General features: G+C 46.2%; 1 protein-coding gene across 3 annotated transcripts in view; it reads right to left on the bottom strand.

The window, feature by feature from the left end:
• Positions 1–18,954, bottom strand: part of LOC141052124 (leucine-rich repeat and fibronectin type III domain-containing protein 1-like protein) — an 884,877-nt gene that overhangs the window by 497,340 nt on the left and 368,583 nt on the right. For all 3 annotated transcript variants that reach the window (XM_073549344.1, XM_073549346.1, XM_073549345.1), the window contains exon 2: positions 15,965–16,117. The gene's annotated coding sequence lies outside the window, so the exon portion shown is untranslated. The remainder of the gene's footprint in view (positions 1–15,964; positions 16,118–18,954) is intronic.

The following is an 18,954-nucleotide window of genomic DNA, read 5'->3' as shown; positions in this document are numbered from 1 at the left end:
AATTTTACAAAAATCTGAATTAACCAAAAAGATGATTTTTAGTATTTTGCTTCCGTGAGAAATCAGCAAAATGTCGACCACTGGCTGCCATTATTTTTAATGAACCGTAAAAGGCTATTAAAAGATTAAGCAAAACAACAAAAAACTTATACTTATCTTACCAGTCATCTCTATTGCCGCTCCCCTCCACACTGTCACCTGTTGCATTATTTGATCCCCAACATTGTCGCTGAAATTCCAAGGAATCTCATGCTTCTCTTAGTGAACCAGGACTTTCGGCTTTGATGAGGCTCAGGGCAGTTCTTTACATGCCCACAAGATCAAGACACATGTTGTGACATCAAGACATCATGAATCCTTTTGGACATCACAGCCAGAAGTCCTAACTCAGTGTGAGAGGTCCAGGGTTTTCTGCGGGATTGACGAGAACCAGACGGGTGACGACGATGAGGAGCATAATATAGGACACTACACTGGCAGAGAATAACTTCTCTACAAACAGAAATTCCCAGGAAAAACCAAACATATGAATTTGAATTTTGCTGATCCACACATCTCCACTGAGAATCACATCTTACCATTCTGTGGGCCTCCTGAAGAAGTTGGATTACTTTGAAACACATAGAGAATAAACCACACTGACACTACTCTGTTTGAATCGACTACTTGATTGGATATATACCAGCAGCGCAGAAGACCCACCACTTTACAATAATCCACAATACTTCTTACCATCCGGCTTTCGTGTCTCTGCACACCGCAACGATGACATCACATTATGCTGTCTAATCAAAACAGGAGCTATCAGGGATTAGGTGGTTTTCAGAAATCCCATCTATAGCCACAGATTATGGATTTAGCAGCTGGATCGGTTTCTGTGAATCGATTAGCACCAACTCTATAGGGCACCTTCGGACGCCCTCAGGCACCATTGTCCAGGATAAATCTGCTCTCCTGATACAACACCCCAGCCTTGAACGCCAACCTCATGCTCTTAGATCATTTCTGAGAGACACAATAATAGACATGGAAGCTAGATAAATGGAAGATAAGAATCAAAAGTTTCTACAAAGGTTTTAGAGGGAGGGAAAATAGAAAAGAGGAACATCAACAAAAAAACGACTAATAAAAAGCAAAAGATAATGAAATATTGCCCTAAAATCACACATTGCCCACTGACACAGATTCCGGATACCAGAAGATGAGGTATTGGTGATGTTCTCGTTATCCGCTGACCTATAATGTTTCCCTATCACACAATCATTCCGCTGTTCTCCCCGAGGGATAATTTTACCTAAGACTCAGCACTTCTACCGGCAGACAATGATGCTGATATCTTCAAAGTATTTATGTCGTATTCCTGCCAAACCAATATGATCTCTTTATTATTAAAACAATATCATTTCTTCATTATGATGGCTTCCGATGAAATCTCCGAAAATAGCTTCTCTCTGGTGAAAGCTGAATAGACGACCATATTGTCATTTCCAAGTGCATTTATATTGAAAAGGCTTGAATGCCTACAGATTATGTTACTAAGTTGTGTGTTTGTGTGTTTTTTACATTTGTGAGGCTCGATATAACACTTTTTCATTAGTCAGTGTCACGCTGATGGGTCATGGACCCACTGTACCGCGGGGCGAGCTTACCCTGGAGGGGCGTGACTAAGCGACTACCTGGTTTTCACTAGAGCTCCTAATGGTGGAGTTAAGCTTGAGCTGCAGCAAGCTGATAGGTCCCACTTCAGGGCAGTCCCGGGTACTGCGGCAGAATGCAGATACTGATTCGGAGTCACTGGCAGGATAGGATTCGGAATCATGAATACAATGGATATCAGAGACAGTTCAGGCAGTACTGAATTAGGTTCGGACAGAACGGGATGTACAGACACAAGAGACTCTGGGTATAAACAAGCCTGGTTCTGGAACACCAGACAGGTTGGACCCAGGTGCAGGTTTAGACAGTGCAGATTCTGGAACACTAGACAGAATGGACACTGGTGCTGATTCAGACAAGTGCAGATTCTGGAACACTAGACAGAACGGACACTGGTGTAGGTGAAGTGATGTCCAGCTGAGGGCCCCCCACGGTGTCAGGGCCGATCCACCATTCATCATTGATTTCACCAGCAGGCAAGACAGGTTCAGGAGGTGGAGCATCACCCTCAAGCGGCACTGGTACAGGATGGGCCTCGGACGGCATGGCAGTAGCATATTCCTGTGGCGCACTCTAGGGGCAGACGCCTCATTCTCAACATGCACCTTGTAGACCGGACCGTCAGCATACACTTGCTTGATGACTTTGTAAGGCTGTACTTTCCATCTCGCCTAGTTTACCTTTGGGGCGTTTCTCTCTGACTAATACTCGGTCCCCGGGCCGGAGCGGTATCTCTTGAATTGGTTTATGGCCTGTATGTTCTTTCTCCTGTAGCAGCTGACCCACCAACAGCCGTTTTGTTTGCAGTTGTTTCCGATGTTCTTTCACCCATGAAGTGGTGTTTCGCTCCATCAGCTCCTCTGGCTGTTTCAACTTCAATTCAATGATCTCTCGTCCAGCTCTTCCAAATAGCAGCAGATAGGGGGTGTAACCCATGGTGGAATGGACCCAATTGTTGTAGGTCCAGACCAACTCTGGCAGGAAATCTGGCCAGCATGCCTTCTTGTCCTCTTCCAACATCCTCAGCATTTGAAGTAAGGTCCAGTTGAAGCGTTCACATGCTCCATTGCCTTGAGGATGGTAAGGGGTGGTCCGGGACCGCTCGATGCCATACAAGGGTTACAGTTCTTCCATCACCTTGCCTTGGAAACATGCACCTTGTTCAGAGTGGATGCGCTTTGGGCACCCATACACTCGGATGAAGTCTTAACAGATGGCCCATGCCGCCAACTCGGCAGTCCGATCTCTAGTCGGGGTGACTACCGCGAACTTGGAGAAATGGTCGGTCATCACCAAACAGTATTGTGGCCCCCGGGCTGAGTGTCCCACGAGGAGACAGTCGATCATCAGGATTTCTAGCAGTTCCTTAGTATGTATGGTCTGGATGGGTGCCCTTTGTTCAGTACTCTTAATGAGGTCGCATACCCGACATTGCCAGCAAACCTCTTCTACCACGGACTTCAACTGGGGGCAGTACATGTGCTGCTGTAACCACTGGTAGGTCTTTGTGGACCCGATGTGGGCTCCGAATTCCTGGGCATCTTTAGCCACTTCTTGGGCCATTCCTCCTGGGATGACCATCTGCCACCTTACTTCAGTATCTTTCGGCTGTTGCCTCGGATATAGCACCGATTCTCGCACCTCCAGCCTATCCCACTCTTGTAAGTCACTCTTCATCTCAGCGTCCAGACTATCTCTCTCTTCTTTGCCTGGCTTCCGCTTCTGCGCTACCCAGCATTTCATCTGTCTCAGCCCTCCGTCTTCATCTTGAACATTTCCCCAGTCTTCATTGGTTCTCCCCAGAGATCGGGGTAGCGCGCAGGCCTCCCTTCTCGACTAGACCGCAACCACTGGGGTCTTGAACTTACGGAAGTCTGTGGTTTCTTCCTCTTCGATTTGTTCATTGAGATCCCCCAATGGAGTTTCCACCGTCACTCGTGACAGGCCATCAGCATTTGCATTTTCAGTAGCAGAGCGATAACGGATGGTAAAGTCAAGCTTGGCCAGGTGAGCCACCCACCGTTGTTCTAAGGCCCCCAATTTAGCATCCTCAAGGTGGGCCAGGGGATTATTGTCCATTCGAACTTGAATCTTGGTCCCTGCCAGAAAGCCCGCAAACTTCTCTGTCATGGCCCACACGAGGGCCAGGAGCTCTAACCAGAAAGAGCTGTAATTATGGGGGTTTCTTTCACTGTCTCGCAGGGACCTACTGGCATACCCAATGACTCTCTAATGTCTATCCTGTATTTGGGAAAATACTGCACCGAGTCCATGAAGGTTACCGTCTGTGTACAACAGGAGCGGTTGATCGAAATCTGCGTAGGCCAAAATTGGGACTGAAGTAAGAACATTCTTTATAGCCTGGAAGGCCTCATCTTGCCTCTGGTCCCAGGGGATGCACTGGGTCTTCGGCACTCTGGTGGTCCCCCTCAGCAGTTCATTCAGAGGACCCGCCACGTTTGCGAAATCTTTGACAAACCATCGGTAGTACCCAGCGAGTCCAAGGAAGACCTGGAGATCCCACACGGTTCGAGAAACTGGCCACTTCTGGATAGCAGCCACTTTTTCTGGTGAAGGCACAACTCCGTCTTGTGACAATATGTGACCCAGGTACTCGATCTCTCTCTTGGAGAGGTGGCACTTCTTTGGCTTCACCTTCAGGTTATGAGCCCGCAGTCTTCCGACTACCTGTCCAAGCCGGGCAAGATGGTCTTTGAACGAGGCAGAGAACACAATTATGTCATCCAGGTAGATCAGGGTAGCCTCAAAGTTTAAGTCTCCCAAACACTTTTCCATCAGCTGTTGAAACGTGCCCGAAGCATTGGAGAGCCCGAAGGGAATCCGGTTAAATTCGAACAATCCCATAGGGAGGATGAAGGCAGTTTTTTCCTTGTCTTTCTCGGCCACTGCTACTTGCCAGTATCCACTTGCTAGGTCCAAGGTGGAGAAGTACCTGGCTTTCCCCAATGCTATCAAGGATTCCTCGATGCGGGGTAACGGATATGAGTCTCGAACTGTGCAGGCATTTAGTTTCCCTTTAATCTACACAGAACCGGACGGTACCATCCTTCTTCTTGACGAGCACCACCGGTGCTGCCCAAGGGTTCTGACTACTCTGTACTACTCCTGAATCCAGCATCTGCCTCAGTAATGTCTTCACCTCTTGGTACATCTTAGGTGGGATTTGCCGGTTTTGTTCTCGAATTGGGCGAGCGTCCCTGGTCGGTATCTCATGTGTGATCGCTTCGGTACAACCAAAATCTTCGGCGTGACGGGCGAATGTGGCCTGATTTTCCCACAGCATAGCTTCTGACCCCTTATGACCCCTACCGCCTGATAAGATGGCACACTCTTCTGCATCCCACAAACGCGGATCAATCGCTGAAGGGCTTCTTGAGTAGGCTTGTGTGTGGCAGCCTTCTTCCAATAACTGGGTCCCCGTTTGGTGAACATTATCTGATCGAGTTCTCGTAGGATATTCATTCCCAGTACTACAGGCACATCTTCTTTGATGGGCTCAGGGACTAGCAGGATCTTTTTCTTTTCTACTTCTTGCCCACAGATTCGAATACTCATCCACACAACCCCTGTGACCGGGATCGGCTGTTGATTGGCAGCAAACAACCGGATCAATGTCTCCTTCACTGGCTTAGCCAGGGCCAGAAAATCCTGTTTGAAATATGATTCTGGCATTGTTGTCACTTGTGAACCGGTATCTATCAAGCAATCCACTGGAACGCCCTCAAATTCAGCACGCAGGATGGGACTTCCAACAATCAAGGGTTCATTATGATAAGGAGCGGCCTCTCTTCTTGCTTCCCCCACAGAGTGCTGCGTTACTGCGGGGGGTTAGTAGTTTAATGGCGGCTGTTGCTGGCTTTGAGCATAATTCCGGCAGTCCCTGGCAAGGTGCCCTTGTCCTCCACATTCCCAGCATTGGATGCTTCCTCTTCGTCGAGGGGCACCCCGGGCCTGTCTTCATGCCTCTGATGCCTGGTAGGGCGGAGCTTGCACCCACTGACCCCTTAAAGATCGGGCCGAAGGATGGTTATATGAGTGCTCCATCCGGGTTAATTTATCTTGCATACTGACAAGAGACCGCTGCAAGTCGTGCACTACCTGGACCAGCGCCTCCTGATGATTTGGGTCCCCTCTGGTATTGGCATCCTGGACACGCATCACACCAGATGCGTAACTGTCTTCCTTGCTTCGGGCCTCTGCTTCTGCCAGGATTTGACGGAATGAAAGAGCCGGATCTGCACGGACCCATTCTGACAGTGCTCTTCTCAAGGATGTGCTATGCTGTCCCAGAATGAATTGATCCCGGAGTATCCGGTCTTTGGAGCCCATGCCACCGAGCCCATCTGTCTCGTTCCTCTGCACTTCTGTCAACACTTCTTGCAGTGCTGTCGCATACTGAGAGAAAAATTTGGCGCGGAGGTGTCCCACGCTAGCAGTCTTGCCGTAGATCTCTTCAAGGAATTTCATTAACTCCTTCAGGGTACTACGGGTGAGTTCCGACTGTAGACAGATGTTTTTATGGGCCTCTCCCTCCAAGGCAGTCAAAGCAATGTCCACTTCAAGGTCTGTGCTGATGTTATTATTCTTCAGGGTGCTTTACAGCCAGGACACCAAATCAGACAGGGGCATATTATTGCCGTCAAACTATAGAAGCACACTAAATATGGTGCCCATAGGGAGTGTCCTTGCAGGGGTTCCACCATGGCAAGACAGGAAAGCCACCTTTTAATCCCCAAAATAGCTTACAAAGCCACAGTCACAGACTAAACATTCTTTTCCTCACAGCTCACGCAGGCACACCCTTCTTCCTGCAGAAATCTCGGGTCTGTTCTACACACAGAAAAGCAGCCCCTCTCCTCTGTAGTCTGGCAGATGTGTAAGGGGGTGAAGCACCGAGGGAGCCGAGGGGGGGTTGCCTTCCCAGCTCCGTGCCCGGAACCATCGTGCAGGGTGTTAGGTTCCCCGGGGGACACTTTAAGAGACTGGACTGGAGTCAGGAACAGGAAGAGGGGAGGACTGGGAGTGGGAAAACTGCGCGCACTTTCCCCAGAGCAGTGCAGAGACCTGAGAGGAGAGGACGCTGAAGCAGGAGGAGAGAGAACACGGGTTACAGTCGCTGGAGTCAGAAAGACCGCAGACACAGGCTGTGGGCAGTGAGTACGTGAAGTCTGGGACTGCACTGTGAGGAAGGTTGCTGACTCCCCTCCGTGATAAGACGTGGCCTCACAGAGAGACTGTGTACCGCGACCAGACGCTTCCCCGCAGAGAGACTGGGTTATATGCTGAGACGCTTTCCTGTGACCAAGGGGCATTCAGTAACGGGACAGTGACCTGTACAGAGAGACTGTGTTACATACATGGTTGTTGTGACTTGTGTGTTAAGGCAGAGCCCCTGACCTCGGTGGGAGAACACCGCTGCCGAACCAGAGAGCAGGACTTGGAGCAAAGTCGTTCACGCAGCCGTTTATCTTGCATACTGACGGAAGTCTACAAGGACTCTGGGCAGTACTCTCACAGATGCAGGATGGGAAGGAGCATGTCATCGCATATGCCAGTCGCTCCTTACATGACTCAGAAAAAAATCCTGATAATTACAGCTCATTCAAGCTGGAGTTGTTGGCGCTGGTGTGGGCAATGACTGAGAAGTTTGCAGAGTATTGGCCGGCTCGGAAGTCCATGTGCGTATGGATAACAATCCGTTGGCTCACCTCGAAACAGCTAAGCTGGGGGCCTTAGAACAACGCAGGGTAGCACGAATGGCAAAATTTCGGTACATGATCTCCTACAGGAGAGGAGTGGAGAATACTCATGCTGACGCCCTTTCCCGAGTAGATTACCGCCCGCCAGCGCCCGGTCGGGATGAAGAGTTGGAGGCTATAGAGGTTCCAGAGTTTGGAGGGACTGCCAGGACGGTGGCAGTGACATGGGAAACATTTCAAGAAAGTACACCCACAATTTGCTGGAACAACCCCGTGATGAGTGGGTCTGAATACAACAGGAAGATCGGGAGATAGCTCAGCTAAGACGGTGGCTCGTAGCCAAACAAGTGCCTGGCCAGTGTGAGAGGACAGCCATGTCCCCTGAGATGTTACAAATGTTTCGCCAGTGGGAGCGGCTACAGTTACGGGATGGTATCTTGTACATGAAAGTGTACCTACAATCTGACCTGAATTTCATTTGGCAAACAATCATCCCCTCGTCCCTGGTAGAACAGGTGGCTAAGGAAGCTCATGAGAAGGGAGCACACTTCGGGATGGAAAAACATTCCAGTGGCTGCAACGGTTGTTCTATAATCCCCACATGAGAACCGTAGTGGAGAAAGTATGTCAGCAGTGCCAGAATTGGGAACTAGTCAAGCCGCCGGATCAGTGAGCCCCTACAGAAACAGTGAGGTCCTCTGCTCCCATGGAGCTACTGGCCATAGACTACTTGACGATTGGCCCAGCGCATCAGGGCTATGAGCAGTGCCTTGTGATGATCGACCACTATTCCAAATTTCCTGTGGTCATGCCCACCCGGGACCAGACTGACGAGTCTGCGGCTTATGCTATATGTAAACATTTCATTCAAGTGTACGGTTGTCCCAAGGGAATCCATTATGACCAAGGAGCCTGCTTCCTTGGGAAGGTGATGGAAGAGTTACATCAGCTGTACAAAATCGATAAGTCTTGGACCACCCCTTACCATCCACAGGGGAATGAAGCTTATGAGAGATTAAACCGCACCCTGATTCAGGTGCTGAGGACACTTGAAGAAGATCAGAAAGCGTGCTGGACTGAATCCATCTCCGAATTAGTGTGGGCATACAATAACCATAAACACAGTACCACAGGATTCACATCCTATTCACTGTTCTTCGGCCGACCCGAGAAAGGACTGACTGAATTGACGCTAGAGCCTGAGGAGGACTACCTGCGGATGGGGGTGTACTCCTGGGTTCGAGAACATCGTCGCCGGCTACGGACCATTCAACGGCTGGTGCAGAACCGACTCCGTGGATTGGAACACTCTCAGGTCACTCCCCAGAAGGCAACAGCCCTACGAACAGGGGATCGAGTCTTAGTAAGGGAGAAGTGCCCTAACAACAAATTGGACTGTCGGTGGGAGAAGAGGCTGTATAGGGTGAAGCGACGGCTCGGTGGACGGGGATCCGTCTATGAAGTTCAACCTGAAATGGGTGAAGAACTCCCCACTCATACACTACATCGAAATATGCTGTGTCCCTGTTTGTCTCGAGACCCTCCAGTGGTGCCATCTGCCCCGGTGCCCCAGGTGGCTGAACCAGTGATTATTGCAGAAGACTAAGAAGAGGGAGACTCTCTACCCCTTCAGGGAAACCCAGAAACAGGGCTGGTGCCTGAGTGTCATGAACTCATTTTCTGCTCCACCAGTTGAGAGTTCCCCTTCCGTTCTCCCTCTGGTGGTGACAGGAGGTAGTGCGGTTGGTTTAAGTGGTAGTGATCTGCCACCTGATGAGGAAGATAATGATTGGATCTCTGGAGTATCAGACTGGATATAAGACAGCTGACGCCCTATCCGGGTGCTGGTGATTGAGTCTGCTTCTCACGTCCTGGACTTCAGCTCTCTTCCAGTCTTCTCAAGTTAAGTTTGTTTTTTGCTAATGTTCACACTTGCGCTTGTTGGTCAATTCAGTTTGTTGTGTAATCAGCCTGCCCCTGCTGGGGCTATGCTGAAATTCCACTCCTATTAATCAGTATTTGCCAATCTGCTTTTTGTCCCTTATTAGATTGGCCTCTTTTTTGCTCTGTCTCAGAATATTTCAGAGTGCTGATATAGGTTTAGAAATCTAGTGACTTCAGGGTTAATTTTGCTATCAGAAGTGTTGGACAATATTTTTGTAGGTTGTTTTTGGCAGATTGCAGACAGTGTCTTTCCTTTTCTGTCCATTTTAGTTAGCCGGGCCCCATCGTCAGCCTATTTTCCTGCCTTTGTTTGTATTTTCATCTTGTTTCACCGTCAATACATGTGGGGGCTGTCTTTCCTTTGGGGTCTGCTCTGGGGCAGTTAGTTTTCCTCTTTTCCTGCTTTAGGCTTATGTAGTTCTCCGGTTGTGACGAGGCGTCTAGGACCAACGTAGTAACGCTCCACGACTGCTGCTAGTTGTGTGGTTAAGATCAGGGATCTGCAATCTGCATAGTTACCAACTTCTCTGGTTTTCTGAGACTTAGCTTGTTGTCTTGTTTTTCCTCCTCGGTTTCCCATTCATAACACCTGAGGCTCCGGAAGTAACAGAGGAAACTCCAACTTCCACTTTCCCGGTGGCTGATTCCACAACCTCCACTGATCTGAGACGTTCTGAACGTTCTGAACGATCAACGGCAGGTGTGCCTCCCAGACACTACAATCAGGACGAATTCATCTGGCAGCAAATTGTACAAGGTCTGGATGATTGTCAGCAGGAACTCCAGAAACTCTCGCACGTGGAATGGCGAGCTCACAGAGAGGGGGAATATAAGGGGGTGAAGCACCGAAGGAGCCGAGGTGGAGTTGCCTTCCCAGCTCCGTGCCCGGAACCATCGTGCAGGGCGTTAGGTTCCCCGAGTGAGACTGGACTGGAGTCAGGAACAGGAAGAGGGGAGGACTGGGAGCAGGAAAACTGTGCACGCTTTCCCCAGAGCAGCACAGAGACCTGAGAGGAGAGGACGCTGATGCAGGAGGAGAGACGACACGGGTACAGCAGCTGGAGTCAGAGAGACCGCGGACACAGGCGGTGGGCAGTGAGTACGTGAAGCCTGGGACTGCACTGTCAGGAAGGCTGCTGACTCCCCTCCGTGATAAGACGTGGCCTCGCAGAGAGACTGTGTACCGCGACCAGACGCTTCCCTGCAGAGAGACTGGGTTATGTGCTGAAACGCTCCCCTGTGATGAAGGGGCGATCAGTAACGGGACAGTGACCTGTACAGAAAGACATGGTTGTTGTGACTTGTGTGTTAAGGCAGAGCCCCTAACCTCGGTGGGAGAACACCACTGCCGAACCAGAGAGCAGGACTTGGAGCAAAGGGGAATACCGCCAGCCACATACCCCTTTGGCTCCCGTGTTAACCCCTCATACCCCAGCTGGACTACATTAAAGGCCCCGGAAACAGAGGACAGCAAGCACCGCTAGTGCCTCGGTGCCAACGTTGGACAAGAGTGATCCCTTCAATCAAGACCCCTGAGGACTGATAAGTTTGACTCATAGGAAAATATCTTTTATACTGTTTGAATTCCGTATATGCCTCTCTGCTGTTGATATAACCTGTTCACAACATATTCTCTTCCATACTGTCTGTTTTACCAGTATTATTCCCTGTAAATAAACCTCCCCTTTAACTGTTGGTCTGTTTGTTCCGTGGTGGCATATTGCCATTCCTGCACGCTTTTGCAGATGAAACCAAACAGCCTTTACAGCAGGGAAGCACAGAATATCCCAATGCTCTAACCAAGGGGGTGCTGTCTCTTAAAGGGGCAGCTTCTCTCTACTGTTCATAGCACTGCCACCCCATTACACAGGTTCAGACAGTGCAGATTCTGGAACAATAGATAGAACGGACCCTGGTGTTGGTTCAGACAAGTGCAGATTCTGGAACACTAGACAGAACGGACACTGGTGCAGGTTCAATCAGTGCAGATTCTGGAACACTAGACAAGGATACGACGGATACAGGACTCAGGATCAGGTTCAGACAGGACCTCGGAACAGGTTGAGGTTGCTACATGATGGACTTAGGAACAGGTTCAGATTCAGAGTAACTGGACGGGTGCAGGAACAAGGACCTGACAACGGACTTAGCAGCTTGAAGACTAACTAAACACTGATGTTGCAAAGGCACACCCCTTACAGGGAAAGGTGCCTTAAATACTTAGCGCCTCCCAGCTGTTAGATGGCGACACGCCAGTAATGTGAGCACTACCCCTTTAAGAAGTAGGGAGCACCCTGCCTGGAGGTCCTGGGGGAAGGAAGCCACATTAGGAACCAGAACAGAGCGGCTGTGGTGGTGAGAATGTCAGCTTTCCTGCCTGGGGGAAGGAAGAAGGATCATGCAGGGATACTGTTGTTACAGTAAGTACGACTGCCCAACTTAAAAACTCTGAGTAATCATAGGGAGAACTATGCAGCCATTTACTTGCAGCTTCACAGTATTCTGAAATGAGAAATTAAGACTCTTAACAGTGTTATAGCGATAGTTTTTCTACCCTAGACCACCAGGGTTATAGATTCAAACTCTTCAATGCATTATACCACTAGGGAATGTCGCAGAATTCCCTTCTCTGTTTCAGACTACCAGGGAATGAAATCATAGCCTCTTGAATACCCTAGACCACCAGGGATGCATATTCAACATCTTCAATGCACTATGCCACCAGGAAATGTAGAATAAACCATTTCTCTGCCCTAGACATCGTGAGATAGAGATTGTTGCCTCTTTCATGCACCAGACCACCAGTGAACTGTAACGTGCTGCTGCAGTGTAGTACAACGCAACCTCCACCAGGGGGTGATGGTGAGGGAAGAGAGGTTGTAGATACACCCACACAGCGTAGTAACACAGAGCAACAGCACAGGTGTCACAGCTAATGAAAGAGTGGTCATACAAGCCAAAGTCAGCAACTGTCAGGAGCAGAGATACCAAGGGAGAAAGCAAGTGCATAGTCAGGGACGAGCGAGAAGTCAGGACCTACCAGGAATGTGGTATCAGAAACGTAAGACGTAAGCCGTTGTCAGGGTACAAGCTAAAGGGTCAAAAGCCAGTCGGAAAGCATGGTATCAGAAACGGGAAAACCAGAAGCAGAGTCTAGAGCGCACGCCGGGTCATACACAAGTCCAGGTAATCAGGAGGCAGGAGGAACACTAAAGGAATACAGGTCAGAGGCACTAGCTTGGAAGCTTGCAGTATAGTGGACGCTGGCCTGCAGGCTGCAGAGGACTGAAATAGCCCAGCCCACTCCAGAACGAGGCATTAATCCCCACATGACCAGTCCAAAGAGAAGACAGCAGAAAACAAACTCTGGACTGGATCATGATATGAGCGTAGTGAAAATCCTCTTCTCAGCATTAGACTCCAAGAGATAGAAATCATAGCCTGTTCAATGCATTCATCTACAAGGGAACCAGACAAAAATCTCTTCTCTGCCCTAGACAACCTGGGATACAGATTATAGTTTCCACAATGCAGTATACCACCAGGGAATATAGCAGATTTCCCATCTCTGCTTTAGACCATGGGATAAAGGTCATTTTCTGTGCAATGTACTATACCACTAGGAAAGTAAGCAGTAACTCATCCTCTGCCCAAGACCATCAGGGATACAAACACTTACCTCTTTACTGCACTAGACTCCAAAAATTGCAGAAATGGACCTCACTCTGCCTTTGACCACCAGGGATGTTGATAATAATGCTTTCACTTATCTAGACCACCAGGACTACAGACAATAACTCATTCTCTTCTACAAATCATCAAGCATGGTAACAGTAACCCCCTTTTTTTTCCTAGACTATATTTTCAGACCCAGACCCTAAATATGCCAAATACATACCATGAACCCTTTAACCTTGCTAGACCACCAGGAATGTTAGCAATGGCCCATTTAACTCCTGACTAGGCTATAAGAGATTTCTCTCATTATAAAATGTTACTTGTATAAAGCAATTTATCTATGCAGATACATTTTTGGACACAATGGTGGGAACATAACTAGGGGCTACCCAGACATTTTTAATAAATTTCATTTTCTATCAATTAAAACTAGTCTGTGCATCTTTTGTTAGATCTCAGCTTCAAACCTTTCCTCTGCTACTCCTCCTGTAATAAAGTGGAAGCAGGGTGTTACCTTTATTTTATTAATGGGTGGTGTGAGTATTGGTGTAGAAAGGAAAAAGGGGAATAATTTCATCCAGTTGTCAATGTATTCATACACTTCCATGAGGAATGACAGAGGAACGGCACAATACATAAATAAAAAAAAAAAATTAAAAAGTGATTATTTCATGGGTATTGAAGTTGAATTATACTTTGAAAGAAGTTATAAAAATTATATAAATTAAATAAATAATTATAAACTTTTTTTATAGATAAAATTCTAATTCTAGGTCTGCACTTGGCGCTTTATGTTATATGCTGAGGGCAGTTTAATGGTGGCCCTAAATAAGTTACAGCCACCCATAGGAGTTTCCTATACCGGCGCCGGGGACGTCTCTAGTTTCCTGTATTTTAAGTTTTCATTTAAATAGGACTGAAAGCAAAGATTATTCTCTAAGTGCCTGAAGAACCAAAGGTTGAGGACTGGGCACAGTGTGCAGAGGAGATTACATTGTGAATTGTGTAGCGGCATGAAAACCAGGAGAGACTTGAATTGCCATTGCTTTATTGGCCCCCGCTTGGCTGCTTTTTCTAAATAAATTATTTAGTATTCATGGCGCCTAAAATATGATTAATTAAGATTATGATCGCCCATCACACACCATGAAACATGAATAACATTCAGAAAGTTTCTGAACTCCAAAGCTGAAAGCTATCACCAGACAGACCCAGTATCCCTATTAGTTTTCTTACTGGACTATATTTCGATTGATACTTTAACCAAGGGTTTCCATGAATTGGTCTCACATATGCTGAAAGCTGTAATTTAAACTAAAGACCTGGAAAGATTTAAAGGGGTCATTACATCAGGAAAACCATTAGTAAGGTGGATGTGTATAACATGAATGGTTATTCATCTGATGTAATACCAAAATTGCCCTGTAGAGGCCACTACACTACCAACTACACAGGAGTTTTGGGACCTGGATCGGTGGCGATCAGTTGATCGCTCCTTCAGCTCAAAGACTAATAAATAGAATTCACAGTTTTGGATAAGTTTAAAAAACATTATGGATAAACTAATTAAACCTAGCGCGGAGTGTCTGTCGTGACTTCTGTCTCTTGTGTTCTTTGAATATATAACACAATATAACCTATAATATTCCTTTAATCTTTGCAAAATTAAGAAGACCTGCTTATTCGTAATATACTTTGTGCTTCAATTCTTTATTTACAATATTTTTTTATTTCTGGCACTGAATAAAAATGTTTCTACTTACATCCAGAATCTATGCCCAACTATTGTGACGAGGCGTATAAAGAGAGTGCTGCTCCAAAGTCTACGGGACTGACTGGAACAGCTGAGAGAATTGGTAGTCTACTTGGCAGTTCTGTCAACAGATCGAACAATGCAAACTGTATACATTTAGACATAGATCTCTCAGACATGATGAGACTGGTGTATTTACTATGACAACCTATATCAGAATGGCTGTGAGATGGGCTACAGAGTTGTGGAGCTTACAAGTCCAAGTGTATTCCATCTCCGCCTACCCAGACAGACCAACAGTTGCAGCTTGTACTGAGCGTGATTTCAGCAGCGGGAAGGAAGGACACTGAGGAGCTGACAATCAGGATAGATAAGCGTAGATTGAGCTTAAATGAAAAAAAAAGCATTACACAGCCATGCAAATGTGGATTTTCAAAGCAAGTACACCGTCTTCTTCAGGTCTAAAGGATCTTTTTACTAAATGTATGCAGCTTGTATTGTGAAATCTGGTGATATGTAGGGAGGGGGTACTAATTGTAAAAAATTGCTCAGTTGGTTTGGTGATTTTTGGGGACTCCAGAGAGGGGTCTCTGTGAGTCGGTCAATGGAAAAGGAACCTTTGGGGTTATGGTGCTTCTGAGCCTGATGGATCATGGCTGGGAGTAATTATAATGGATTAGGTCAGTTTTTGGCAATCACCAAAGGTTTGGTAGCTTCTAGGACATTACCCAGTTTACTCTATTGTTCAAATTTTTAAAGCTGTGATGTATTTGTTAATAAAAGTCTGTTGTAGACAAATTATCCAACTACGGTAAATGTCAGAGTTTTATTGGATGGATGGCGACGGAGGAATGGAAAAGGAGGGTAAGGGATGGTTAATGGATGGGTCGAAGCTTGGGTCGGACCACCAAATCCACAATACCAGGTTCATGCTACTTTCTAATATACCTAAGATTCCCTAAACATGGCACAGATACAGATCGCTTCCTCCAGATCACTAGACTTTAACCTTTTACAATATCTTTTGCATTTTGCATCGCAGATAAAGCATGGTTTATGCATCAAACTATCAGGATACAGAAATTCTGTCTAGGGATGAGTGCATGAGAGACCTGCTCACCGACACACCTGAGATCCCGCAGGGCTGCCCTGTTCTAGCCTTCCAGACCGTATAAGAAAAAAAAAAAAAGAAAGAATGTTATTTTCTAATGACCTTTAAGAAGCTTTGGGAAGGTCACCGCTCCCTCACTGGCTCCTGAAGTCTTTTCATTAGTTTTTCATTTGCTTGTGGACTTCAGCCAATAATGGATTCTCTCGGTCACACTCGTGATGCAGCTTTCTACCCAGCCGAGCACAGACTCCCATCCTGGAAGGAGAAAAAGGCAAGTTTTAATTGCTTATTTACTGTAACTCTTTATGTTACAGTATAAACTTCCTCCATCATTATCTCTCGGAATTTTTACCAATATTGCGTCCTTCCCACTCCTAAAACTGAACTTTTTTTTTTACTATTGTAGCATCACATTCCAATTTCTTTCTGTAAAAGCAAAAAATTCACAGTGATTGATTTTATTAAAAAAAAAAAAAAAAAAGCTATGGCAACAAGCAAATTATTCAGGAGACAAAAGAATTTACTTTTTTTTTTGCAAATTTTTTGGAGTCACTTGAGTTTCTCATGCATATGATCAGCTGTAAATTGGGTCAAAATTGTTATAATATTGTTGGTGTTTTATTGTGCTCATCTGCCAACACATTCTCCTGGCTGGAGCACTCATTGGCAGAATTCATGGCTGCCCCTTATTCTTAACACTAAGTCATCTGTAATAACAAACCAATTTATTAACCCAACCAGTTGTTTCTTCTAAAACGATCATCAACATAAACCACCAGGAAAGTTACTTCAAATCCGCTCTACAACCCTAGACCACCAGGGGCGCTATGATTAACCCTCTAACCTTTCAGACCACCAAGGATATTAGCATGAACACTTTCACTATTCTAGTCCATCAGGGTTGTTTCATTGCTACACCACCCTAGACCACCAGGGATATTAACATGAACAGTTTCACCACCCTAGACCACCAGGGACATTCCGTTAATTATTTCACTATCTAGACCACCTGGCATATTACAATGAAAGGCTTCATTATCCTAGGCCACCAGGGATGTTACATTAATCATTTAATGATCTAAACCGCCTGGCATATTACCATGAAAGGCTTCACCGCCCTAGACCACCAGGGACATTACGTTAATCATTTCACTTTCTAGATCACCTGGCATATTAAATAATAGGAGAAAAAAGGGAGTAGTTGATCAGAAACTTTGTAAGGCCATGTGCACACGCTGCGGTTTTGCTGCGGTTTTGCTGCGGTTTTGGCCCTGCAGAACTGCAGCATTTCCGCAGACATGGTACTTTACCATGTTAGCCTATGGGTTTTAAAAACCGCAGTGCTCACGCTGCGGTTTTTTACCTGAGGAAAAGCTGCGGTTTTATTTCCGCAGCATGTCAATTGTTTCTGCGGATTCTGCTGCGGTTTGCCACCTATTCCATTGTCCAGGTGTCAAACCGCAGGCCAAACCGTGTTTCTGCGGATTCTGCTGCGGTTTGCCACCTATTCCATTGTCCAGGTGTCAAACCGCAGGCCAAACCACAGCAAAACCACAGGTCACTTTACCTGCGGTTTTACCTGCGGTTCCGCAGGAAAAAACCCGCAGGTGAATCTGCAGTGTGTGCACATACCCTAAAGGTATAACACTTTTATTTAATCATAATGACATATACCGTAAATATACAACATGATAGCAAAAAATTACGAAACAGACAAAAGATGGGGAGATAAAATCACCATGCATGGTAACCCGTACCCATAAATTTGGCCAGAGCATATGTAACCTAAATATGGTTGGCTATATAGATGGGGTAAGGTAAGCCAAAGATATAAAGTATCAAAAAAGAGAGGCCTAAATAGAGCAAAAAAAGGCAAAGTGGCTCTTAGAGGTTTACCAAAAGGGCTTTGTCATGCGGGGACACCAGGGTGGGAGGTAATGAGCCCCGACGCACGTTTCGCATCTGTACTGGTCGCTTTCTCACCTGGCATATTACCATGAAAGGCTTCATTATCCTAGGCCACCAGGGATGTTACATTAATCATTTAACGATCTAGACCACCTGGCATATTACCATGAAAGGCCTCACCACCCTAGACCACCAGGGATATTACATTAATCATTTCACTATCTAGACCACCTGGCATATTACCATGAAAGGTTTCATTATCCCTGGCCACCTGGGATGTTACATTAATCATTTCACTATCTAAACTACCTAGCATATTACCATGAAAGGCTTCACTACCCTAGACCACCAGGGATATTATATTAAACATTTCACTATCAGCTTATTATCATGAAAGGTTTCACAGTTGAAAGAGCTCTGCAGATTAGCGGGGAAGCAGGGTGTCGCACCATCACCAATTAGACACTGATGACATATCCTAAGGATAGCCCATCAATGTTAAAGTCCCGAACAACCCCTTTAACATTGTGAAGTCACCATTCAAATCCTACCTACTCTACACAGCCAGATGTGTCATCTTCAGTCTCATCACTATTCTAGATAATATAGAGAGAATATTGGACACGTTACACCAAAGTCATCCAAATTGTTATAATTTACAAGTTTCCATATCACTATCTATTAAATAGGATCTGTCTGCAGGTTTTGCTAGATTTCTGATTTTTCTTGTTAATATGGTGATATGGAAAAACTGAAGAAAAAAATCTATAAAAAAAAATTCTGATTACACAGTAATTCTAAGTCCGGGGTCACACTAGCGAGAAAAATGGGCGACTGCTATGTGATAAAAAAATCGCATAGCACTCTGACCAATGTTAATCTATGGGGCAGCTCCCATCATCCGATTTTTTCTTGCCCGTTTTTAACGGCTTGAGAAAATCACAGCATGCAGCGATTGTCACCGATTATTGGACACGACTCGCCAATGCAAGTCTATGGGTGCAAGAAAAGAACAGATTACACACGGACCACAAGTGTGACTTGCGAGAAATATGCTCCGGTGTCCTTTAACAAAAGCCGGCAATTCATTTTGCGATACAGTAAAATCACCCTGGCAGGTTTAATAAAGAATAGAAAGAATAGTTATATACACATAGAATACATAAACAGTATATATATATATA

This window comes from Dendrobates tinctorius, unplaced genomic scaffold (assembly GCF_039654945.1).
Source record: "Dendrobates tinctorius isolate UK_male_01 unplaced genomic scaffold, ASM3965494v1 ptg000158l, whole genome shotgun sequence".
NCBI lineage: Eukaryota > Metazoa > Chordata > Amphibia > Anura > Dendrobatidae > Dendrobates > Dendrobates tinctorius.
The sequence above is the reverse complement of the archived record's forward strand: the minus strand, read 5'-3'. Positions and strand labels throughout refer to the sequence as shown.